The 11,233-nt window shown below is 38.9% G+C and overlaps 1 long non-coding RNA gene across 1 annotated transcript; it reads right to left on the bottom strand.

Annotated features, from left to right (window-relative positions):
• Nucleotides 1-9,284: 9,284 nt before the first annotated feature.
• On the bottom strand, nucleotides 9,285-10,536 carry LOC145799039 (uncharacterized). Its single transcript, XR_014341029.1, has 3 exons — nucleotides 10,486-10,536; nucleotides 9,435-9,628; nucleotides 9,285-9,363 (listed from the first exon to the last, which is right to left on the bottom strand). It is a non-coding gene; the product is annotated as an uncharacterized LOC145799039 (long non-coding RNA).
• Between the last annotated feature and the right edge of the window lie 697 nt (nucleotides 10,537-11,233).

Genomic DNA, 11,233 nt, shown 5'->3' with positions numbered 1-11,233 from the left:
TGTATATGACGATGCTTTTAATACATTGTATATGTATGATTGTTTGGGAGGAGATAGATGATGTACTCCATTGTTTAGGAGGAGATAGGGGATGAACTCCATTTAAAATTAAGCTGGCCAGAGTGTCCATGGTGAAACTCTCGAAATCTTGTATATATATGGGTGCCGATTCCCTCGGATGAAAATTTCGTAAAATGGCAAAGTTAAAGTGTTTGAATAATGAATTTTTTGAATTGTGAACCAATGAGTTGTAGTCTCATTTGGGTTGTTTAGAGAACAATGAACTAGACTCATGAATTGATTTAAAATGAATAATGGAAATGGATTGAGATGTGAATATCAATATTGAATGGTTATGGAAAGATGTAACTTGGTTATGTATATTGAACACTTATCTGACACTTATATCTTAGTTAAACCTCATATATTGTGTTAGTTTATCTCTACTAGGTTTTGGCTTATCCTACTTGGGAAACCATTTTCAGATACAGGTGATATGCTTCCTCCAAGAACGTAGCTTGGGAGGATATAGCGATCCCGGTTTTTCCTTCCTTTGTATACTGTATTCTGGACTTGTTTCCGTGGACTTGTTTTTGTATCATTATCACTTCTAGCCTTTCCTCTTTGTATTTGAATCTTGGGTTGTGATGGGCAGGTTTGAAACAGGTTGGTTGCACTTTGAAACCAAAAGGTGATGTCCAGATTTTGGCCTTCACGCTCGAGCGGAATTTTTAACGCTCGAGCGGGCTCTTCGTTGTTGCTTATCCGCTCGAGCGGGAGTTTTGACGCTCGAGCGTGTTTTTCCATCTCCCAGTACTTTACTCTGCAGTCCCTCCGCTCGAGCGGAGAGTTTGGCGCTCGAGCGGGTACCATCGCCTGCAAAACTTCTGGAAGTGTGCAATCGACGCTCGAGCGGCTCTTTTCACGCTTAAGCGTGAGTCTGTGTCTGACGCTCGAGCGGGGATTTTCACGCTCGAGCGAAGAGTCGACTACATCAGTCCGAGATTTCACTTTTTGGATCACTTTTTGACCTACTTTTCTTTCTTAACTTTTAGAAAACCGCCCCTTGAGAGTCTCTCTCTCTTTCTCTCTCTCTAAACCTGCCTTCTCTCTAAAAATTGATCTACCTAGGGTGAGTATGTAACCTTGGTCCTTTATTAAAAAAAAAGAGTGAGTCAAGGGCTTTCATTCAATCTGAACGTTTGGTGGTTTGGAGCATTTTGGAATTTGGGTATTCATCTTCGTCTTCTCCATTCGGGTTATTTTCTTCGAGGTAGGGATTTCCTACTCCATCCTATAAGTTTTGTTCTAAGTTTTGGTATTTTGATATGTTGGGAGTACTTTGGTAATTTTGGGAAAAACCCTACTTGTATTAATAAATTAATTTGTATAATTAATTTAAGGAAATTGGGGAAATTGGTTAAATGCATGAAATTGAGGAATTCATTGATTAAGTGGTGTAGTTGGATAATTAAAATCAGTCGCCTATTGAATTGTTGATATATTTATTTCCAGTCTAGAAATAACTGTTTTGGGCTATCGGTGGAGGATAGTCGTGTTTGTTGTAGACATTGCATGTGGATTAGGGAAAATTGAAACTAATCAATTTGTTTAAGTCATAAATTTAGACTATTGAATTAATACAAAAAATACATGTATTGATTGAGCATTGCATTTGCATATTGTTTGGGAGGAGATAGGGGATGTACTCTACGGTTTAGGGGAAGATAGGGGATGGACCTCTAAACCGGATTTTTGTTTGGGAGGAGATAGGGGATGGACTCCATTAGCATCACTATTATGTGTGCTTATTATACTGAAGTGTTTTTACATGTTATTGATACAACACTAAAATGTGTATCAAATGAGAAGTACGAAGTGTTTTGATATGAGCCTGAGTCTCATCTGTGTTGTTGATATTGTAAGTGATGTGAATGTGATATATAGTTCACTGTTGTAAGTTTGGCCAGGTTCTGAGCCATATTGATAATAATGGGAATTGAAACATGTCATAGACATTAGTGTCATGAGACAGTATCAAGTTATAATTGATTATCTTGGTTAACCATCTATTGAATGCTATAGCTTTATCCAATGCTTATATTTGGTTTAGTATTTTTCTACTGGGCTGTGGCTCACCCTTTATGGGAACATCATTTTCAGGTTCAGGTGATAAGCTACCTCCAAGGACTTAGCTTGGAAGGAATTGGAGTTGAAGACTCTGTTTAGTTTAGTTGTTCTTTATTTATTTGATATTACATGTAAACATTCAAGCCTAGGGCTTTATTTGTATTTGAGTTAGAACTCATATTCTGTGTCCAAGTGTTGGCTTGGAAAGATGTTAGCCCGTAGGGCATTTAATTTGATGTTACATGTAACGCTTTTATTTAGTAATACTCTGATGAATGAATTAATGAATTGTTTTCTTTAAATATTGCATGTCAATGATATATATATATATATATATATAACGGGTTAATTTTGAGGGCGTTACAGAGGACTTACGAGCTGGAAGCTCTATTTTTGTTATTTTTGTGTTTAACTGTTTATTCAAACCAAGGGCTTTAAATGTATAGAGCTTATGACTTTCTTTTGTTGTAACCAAGCTATGACTTGGAAAGATGTAAGCCTGTAGGGCGTTTATTTTGTTGTTATTAATTAGTGTTGTATGCTGTAGTTTCAGAATGAACATTTATGAAAGAATAATGCATGTAATTTCTTTTGCAATATAAACTCTGATATATGAAAGTATACTAATTCCGTTTATATTCTCACCGCTTATGAGTTGGATTGTTGGTATTATTTTTTGGGGCGTGACAACTTGGTATCAGAGCGTACCAGGTTTGCATACTTTGGGTACGTGGGAAGTGGTTAGTACCACAATGGGTTTGTCTCACTTGTTAGAGACTTCAGTATGGATGATATGTGCTTATATGATAACATGCTTATGCGATTATATGGGTATGGGATTTGGTTTCTAAGATGTTGATTAGGTCTACGGGTTTCTGGAAGTCCTATTAGAAGAGCACTTGATCACTGTTGTTTCTAATTGGAACTTTAACAACGCCGCGGGACAGTCATTATCTTGGAAAGAAATTCGCATGTGTCTATGTGATTATGTGCTTATGTGGAGTGAATTATTGTTGTCCACTGTAGTAGGACGTGAGTGAATTAGTTTCGGTACATTTGTAAATGTGCTAATCTCTTTGTTACCTTCATTAAGATGTCAGGACGTGGTCGTGATGGTAGGCGTGGTAGGCCTAGGAGGCATGAGATACCTATACCAGATGAAATTCTGGCGCAGGATGAGGGCGTTGGTCAGGCCAATGTGGTCGAACCGGTTGGTCAACAGGCCATGGGCACCTTAGCTCGCGAGATGGTCAGAGCTTTGCTGGAATTCATAGACATTCTCAGGGTTGAGAATCAAGTCCAAACCCAAGTGACTAAAACAGGGCTGTCTTTTCTGAAAAGGGAGTTCTTCTGGTCGAATCTGGACGAGTTTTTGGGTGATCCCAAAGAGCCACTAAAGGCTAATGAGTGGCTAGAGCAGATGGTGAAAACGTTTGAGATGTTCGGCATCAAAGATGGAGGTTTGAGAGTGACCTTGTCGTCCTTCCAACTGAAGGAAGACGCAGGTCAATGGTGGAAGTATGCGCGGGGGTGCATTGGAGGGACTTGGGAGGCCTTTGTTGATGCCTTTCAGGATAAGTACTTATTTGATACAGTAAGGGAGAAATTGAGGGATCAGTTTTCTTAGCTCAAGTAGTTAAACACACCAATGGCTGAGTTTGAAGCCACGTTCACTAGTTTGTCGAGGTTTGCATTGGAGTTAGTGGCGACTGAGGAGCGCCGGTGTTTGGAGTTCGAGAAGAAATTATGGACCAGGCTCATGTTTAGAGTGGCTAGATCGATGATTAGGGATTATGGGTGCCTTATGGAGGTTGCAGCCCATCTTGAGACTATCATACATGGGGAGAAAGAGACAATAAGGGGCTCTAGGAGGAGTTAGGATGGATAAGGGCACAATAAGAGACAGAGGCGTTCTAATTCCCAACAGTCCTAGGGAGTGCATTCGAGGTCTACCTTTTTAGTGTCGAGTTCGGGTTTTAGGAGAGGTGGTTAGGGAGACATCACTTGTTTCAAGTGTAGCCAGTTGAGCCATAAAGTCTCCAGCTTGCCCACAGAGGGGAGGAGGGCAACGAGCAACATCATCTTCGGCTCGTTCTCAGGGCCAGAGTTAGGGGAGAGGCCAGCCGCTCACTTGTTATTAGTGCGGGTAGGCGGGACACTTGAAGAGGTTTTGCCTACAGTTGGGTGGCACACCTAGTGCGTCTGGCTCGAGACAAGCACAGAGTCACCAGCTAGTACAGTCAGCACAGGCCTCGAGGGCCAATCAAGAAGCTTCTTTGGCTCAGTCAGTGCAGCAGTCTTATGCTCCGAGGGGTGGGCAGACAGATCAAAGGCCAACAGGGTCTGTGTATATTGTTACCGAGCCAGATCTTGTACCGACTCCATCTGTTGTGAGAGGTACCTTCTTGTTTTACAATTCAGTTGCTAGTGTGTTGATTGATACAGGTGCATCCCATTCCTTTATATCTTCTACATTTGCATCGGTTTTGGGGTTAGAGTTGGCACAGTTAGCATTGCCTATTTGTGTAGAGTAACCTATTAGTGGTAAGGTTATTCTGAAACAGGGGTGTCGGGGTTGTGACGTAGAGGTCGCTGGTCATCGACTTCCATTTGCATTTTTTTTGCTTGATATGACTAGTTTTGATGTTATCTTGGGTATGGATTGGTTATCGTCATATCGGGCTGTTATAGATTGCTACCGTCAAAGGGTTACTGTATGTACCTCAAGCGGTGATTGCTTTTATTTCTTGGGAGACTGGGTGGATAGAGTCTTATCACCGGTATATAATCCACATGGGCGGAGTGAGTTTAGTTGTCTCCTTGCTAGCTTTCTAAGTAGTGAGTGTGGTGAAATTCAGGTTGAGTTGCCAAGAGTGGTTTGTGAGTACTCGGATGTCTTTCCTGAGGATCTTACTAGTTTACCACCTCACCAAGAGATCAAGTTCTCTATTGATCTAGTGCTTGGCACGGCACCAGTTTCTATGGCACTGTATCGGTTTGTGCTTGTTGAGATGAGTGAGTTAAAGATTTAACTCTAGGAATTACTAGATAAGGGTTTTATTCACCCTAGTACTTCACCTTGGGGAGCACCGACCCCCTTTGCTAAAAAGAAAGATGGGGCCTTGCGACTTTGTATGGATTACCGGAAGTTGCACCGGGTAATGGTTAAGAACAAGTATCCAATGCTTCGTATAGATGACTTGTTTGATCAATTGAAAGGATCTCGTTATTCCTCTAAGATAGAAATAAGATCGGGTTACCATCAGTTGAGAGTATAGGAGGAGGATATCCTGAAGATGGCATTCTGTACGCGGTATGGCCATTATGAGTTTTTTGTGATGCCTTTTGGGCTAACCAATGCTCCAACTGTGTTTATAGACTTGATGAACCGAATCTTCCTAGAGTTCCTAGAACGTTTTGTGGTCGTCTTTGTGGACGACATTTTGATTTACTCACCCTCTGAGGAGGAGCACAAGGAACACTTGCGAGTGGTGCTTGAGTTGCTTAGAGTCCATAAGCTGTATGCTAAGTTTGGGATGTCTGAATTCTGGCAGAAAGAGGTTAAGTTTTTATGCCATGTGGTATCCAGGCAAGGGGTGACTGTAGATTCATCTAAGATAAAAGCAGTACAAGACTGAGCACAACCTAAGAATGCTTTCGAAATCCGTAGTTTCTTGGGGTTGACCGGGGATTACCGTCGGTTTGTGAAAGATTTCTCTAGATTAGCTTCACCTCTGACTAGATTGACGAGGAAATGAATCAAATTTGTGTGGAGTGAGACTTGTGAAAAATCGTTCCAAGAGCTTAAGGTGAGACTTATGACCACTCCAGTCTTGATTATTCCGAAGAGAGGTTTGGACTATTCAATGTATTGTGATGCTTCATGGGAAGGTTTGGGTTGTGTATTGATGCAAGAGGGGAAGGTAGTAGCCTATGACTCACGGCAGTTAAAAACACATGAGAGGAACTACCCTACTCATGACTTAGAGTCAGCAGTACTGATTTTTGCCTTGAAGAATTGGAGGCACTATCTGTATGGTGAGAGATTTGAGGTGTTTTTTGATTATAAGAGTTTGAAGTATCTGTTTACACAGAAGGACTTGAATTTGAGGCAGAGAAAGTGGATGGAGTTCATAGAGGATTATGATTTTGAGCTACATTACCATCCGAGAAAGGCCAACATTGTGGCTGATGCCTTGAGTAAGAAGTCTATTAGCAGCGTAACTTGTATCACCATCCGGGAATGGGAAATGTTGGGTGCTCTTGGTGAGTTTGACTTGTGTCTGGGCAAGTCTGTTGAGTTGCAGCCTTGTTTTTAGCAGTTGCACAACCGACACTTGTGAACCGAGTGTTAGAAACGCAGAAGGGTGACCTTGAGGTATAATCCCTTCGGGATAAGATCTCTAGTGAGAAGGTAGAGAATGGCTTGACTATGTATCTCGACCTGAGTGTGAGATACCGTGATCGTTTGTTTGTGCCGGAGTCTTGCCGAGAGGATGTACTCTGAGAGTTTCACCATTCACACATTGCGGAGCACCCAGGAGGCACAAAGATGTATCATGATCTAAGTCGCCAGTTTTGACGGAGAGGTATGAAGAAGGATGTGGCCTTTTTTGTATCAAAGTGCCTTACTTGTCAGCAAGTGAAGGCCAAACATCAGAGGCCAGCGGGTTTGTTGCAACCCTTGCCTATAGCTGAGTGGAAATGGGAGCATGTCACGATGGATTTTATTGTGGGCCTTCCAAGGACTCAACGGGGTAGTGATGCCATCTGGGTGGTAGTTGACCGGTTGACCAAGTCGGCACATTTTATTCCTATGCGCGTAAGTGATTCGGTAGACTATCTTGTCGACTTGTATATCAGGGACATAGTGAGGTTGCACGGGGTCCCTGTAACAATTGTTTCAGATAGAGATCCACGTTTCACATCTCGGCTGTGGCAGAGCTTACAAAATGCTTTCGGTACTAGACGGACTTTTAGCACAGCTTACCATCCTTAGACTAATAGGCAGTCCGAGCGCACTATTCAGATCCTTGAGGATATGCTTCAAGGCTGTGTTCTTGATTTTAAAGGATCTTGGGAGAGACACTTTCCCTTAGTAGAATTTGCCTACAATAACAGCTTCCAATCGAGTATTGGCATGGCACCATTTGAGACCTTGTAGATCCCTAGTGTGTTGGGCCGAGGTGGGTGATGCACCTTTGTTGGCCCAGAGTTAGTACAGGAAACGACGGAGAAGGTTGCACTTATCCGTAAGAGGTTAGTTATAGCCCAGAGTTGCCAAAAGAGTTTTGTCGACAGTAGGAGGAGACCCTTGTCTTTTGAAGTGGGAGACCATGTCGTTTTGAAGATATCACCTAGGCAGGGTCTTATGAGATTTGGAAAAAGTGGGAAGTTATCCCCTCAGTTTATTGGCCTTTTGAGATCCTTAAGCGGATCGAGGAGGTTGCTTGTCGTTTGGCATTGCCACAATAACTTTCCGGAGTGCATTACGTATTTCATGTTAGTATGCTTTGGAAGTATGAGTCGGATCCATCGCACAAGTTGGATTGGACCCACTTAGAGGTAAATGAGGCTGCCTCGTATGAGGAGAGACCGGTGACAGCCTTGGAAAGACTGGACCAAGTCTTGCGAGGCAAGACAATTCCCTTGGTCAAAGTATTGTGGAAACATCATGGGGTTGAGGAAACAACTTGGGAGTGTGAATTGGAAGTTCGAGAGAAATATCCGGACTTATTTGCTGATGTTTGAGTATATGTTGAGGTTTTAGTTTTGTTCATGAACTATAATGACATTGTATATGTTTTGAATTATGAGAACACTAGTGTATGCCCGTGCCTGAAGGCACGGTGTAAATAATGTTAGGATTATAATATAATTGTAATCAAAACACTATTTAAATTTAAGATTAAAATGCAATTATAAAAATATATTTAATAGACTACACTCAACAATTCCAAACAAATCAAATATTAAAAAAAAATTAAATATCAAATAGTGCACACCAGCCAGTACTTTGCAATTTAAAAGCAATTAAAAACTAATCATGGGACTAAAGATATCCAATTAATTTTTATTTTTTATTTTTATAGATGATCTACTGAACGGACCTTACAATATGAACGTTTCGAATAATTAAAAGTTGCTCCTCATAACTTGAGTTTTACAAATTTGTTCTTAATAAAATTGATATATGTAAATTTGTTTTTTCAAGATCTTTCAAATAAGACTACTATTGAATTTTTTTTTTTTTTTTTTTTTTTGGGGGGGGGGGGCGAAAGTAATCACTCAAAATCGCCTTCCGCAGTTTCATATGCATAAATCTAAAAATAAAAACAACAAAACAAAAAAAAATTTGTCCAAAATAGATTACCAAGTGCAAAGTTATGACATGTTAAAGATGTAATCCCACAAATGTTTTTTTTTTTAAATACTGAATTTATACATGGGTTTGTGCAAACTAATTCTTGTTCTTAAAATACTATTTATACACGCGATGTCTATTTATTTTATTTTATTTTAAATAGAATAGACAATATTAATATTTTATTTTAAATAGAATAGACAATACTAATAGTATTTTTTCTATTCTATTATTAAAAGGGAACAGCTTTCTTGGAGTCTTGAAGCCATTGTCTAAGAAATTTTTTCCTATTTCTCCTAAAATGACCTTAAATTTGTAAATAATCATACTATTTTTACACTTATATCAATTTCTAATTAAGGGTAACATGATAAATTATTAATTCACAAACTAAATAACCTCCACTATCCACGTTTCACAAAATGGTACAATTCCATGTTTACAAAACAACTACTGCTGGTAGCCATTTTCGAGTTCCCTTTCTATTCACAAACTTTTTCTTCTTTTTTGGGAAAACACTATTCATCTTTTGATATAAGTTTTTCCTTTTTTTTGTATTTGGTGGAGAAAGACTAATCAACTAAATTCAATCTTATGGACTAATCATCTAACACTTGAAGTGTACTACTGTTAAGCTTTTGTTTGATTTTTTTGTGCATAAATTCAGTATTTTAAAATTAAATTTGTTTGTTTACTTAATTTTGTGTGTTTGTTATTTAAAATAAAATTAAGTGTTAGTTTATTTATTTATTACAACCAATAAAAAAATCAAGGAAAATGAGATGCCAATGGAAATAACAATACAATACCTTTTGTCCCGATAAGCCTGACAGACTCACTCTCACACCAATCTCTGAAGTCCATGGCCTCTACAAGGATTGGAGGTTAAAAGGTCACTTAAATTATTCAATTAGAAAACCTACCAGCCATAATGGTTTACCTGATTGCTTGGTCATGGCATCCTTTTTCCCTTTCAGGGACAACCGAGCAGAGGCAGGTGATGATAAAAGAGAATGTTCAGCAGGTCTGCCACCCGTAGATTTCTGTCGGCCCAATGACCCTCCAAGAGTTCCTTTCACAAGGGTGTTTTTAGTTCCCCAACTGCCCTGGTTTGCAAGATGAGGAAAATCCAACCTACTTGCAGGAAACATGACCTCTTAATTTTGCCTTTACACTTTATCATTGTAAATAATTCAAACAACAATAGGTTCATAAAACCAATAGCCTTGATAATCGCATTGACACTTCTAGATAGTAGTTGTATTCATGTTGGACACCAACATTCAAACAAACACTTAATGGGTGTGACTTCTAATTCTAAATTATAGAGTTTTTATTTCTCTCTTTCTTTTTCCCCTTTTTTCTTCCAAATTTCTCAGCAACCAAACTTATACTACACAAAAGAAATAAATAGAATGAACAACATAAACTCATTCATATTGGTATCAAACAAATAAGCTAAATCTGGAAAGCATAGATTTCAGAAAAAACAACTATGTTAACTACTCAAGAACTCGAGGAGGCTTATAATCTTGAACCCAAACCAGAAAACCCAACAGCACAAACCCATGAAATGGACAGCTCAAGAAAACCCAACTGTCGATTCAGTTAAAAAATAGAAGAACCTCTCAGACCCATTCAAACAAACACTTAATGGGTGTGACTTCTAATTCTAAATTATAGAGTTTTTATTTCTCTCTTTCTTTTCCCCATTTTTTCTTCCAAATTTCTCAGCAACCAAACTAATACTACACAAAAGAAATAAATAGAATGAACAACATAAAATAAGCTAAATCTGGAAAGCATAGATTTCAGAAAAAAACAACTATGTTAACTACTCAAGAACTCGAGGAGGCTTATAAGATTTCCATGACAAAAATGATTCAAAAATTTCAAATCAAAGGGTTGTGAATTGAAGCCAGTCGGAGAGAAGGGAGAGATAAAGAAGAGGAACAAAGAGGGATTGAGATAAACAGAAATGAGAATCTCACCTGAAATATTTTTCTGCTTTCTTCGCAAGCCTTTGAAGGCAAAATCTGAAATCGCAATTCAAAGCAAAGGGTTTTCTACAGTCGGAGAGAAGAAGAAAATCTGAAATCACAATTCAAAGCAAAGGGTTGCGAATTGAAATCTGAAACTGAAGAGGAACAAAGAGGGAGAGGGAGATACAGTTGGAGAGAAGGGAGATGATGATAAACAGAAATGAGAATTTCACCTGAAATATTTTTCTGCAGTCGGAGAGAACAGAGAGATAAAGAAGAGGAACAAAGAGGGAACAAAGAGGGAGATAGAGATAAGGATGAAATGGGAGGAGACATGCAACAGAAAGGGAGAGAGAGATAAAGATGGAAGGCGGAGGAGACGTGGGAGAGAGAGAGAGAGAGAGTAGAGTGTGTTTGGGCGGGAAACAAATTAGAAACAAATTGAGGGGTTCATCTCAGCCATCTATCTAAATAGACAAATGAATCATAACCATTGAAATGTCCTAGGACATTTGTGTCTAACATATTTTCAAAATCTGTTCTGCTTTATTATATAGATTGTATATGTTGAATATGTTTCAGAAACGTAAGTTTAATTTGAACAACGTATATGTTATTTTAGTTTTGAAAATGCAAATTTATCATAAACATTGAATATGTTTTGGAAATATGAGATGTACGTATTGAAATTTGTCAAATTTTGGAAGATGCATATTGGTAATATATGTTGAGTTACATCTATCATAGATTTGTTCTC

This window comes from Camellia sinensis, chromosome 9 (assembly GCF_055761805.1).
Source record: "Camellia sinensis isolate YWXY chromosome 9, ASM5576180v1, whole genome shotgun sequence".
NCBI lineage: Eukaryota > Viridiplantae > Streptophyta > Magnoliopsida > Ericales > Theaceae > Camellia > Camellia sinensis.
The sequence above is the reverse complement of the archived record's forward strand: the minus strand, read 5'-3'. Positions and strand labels throughout refer to the sequence as shown.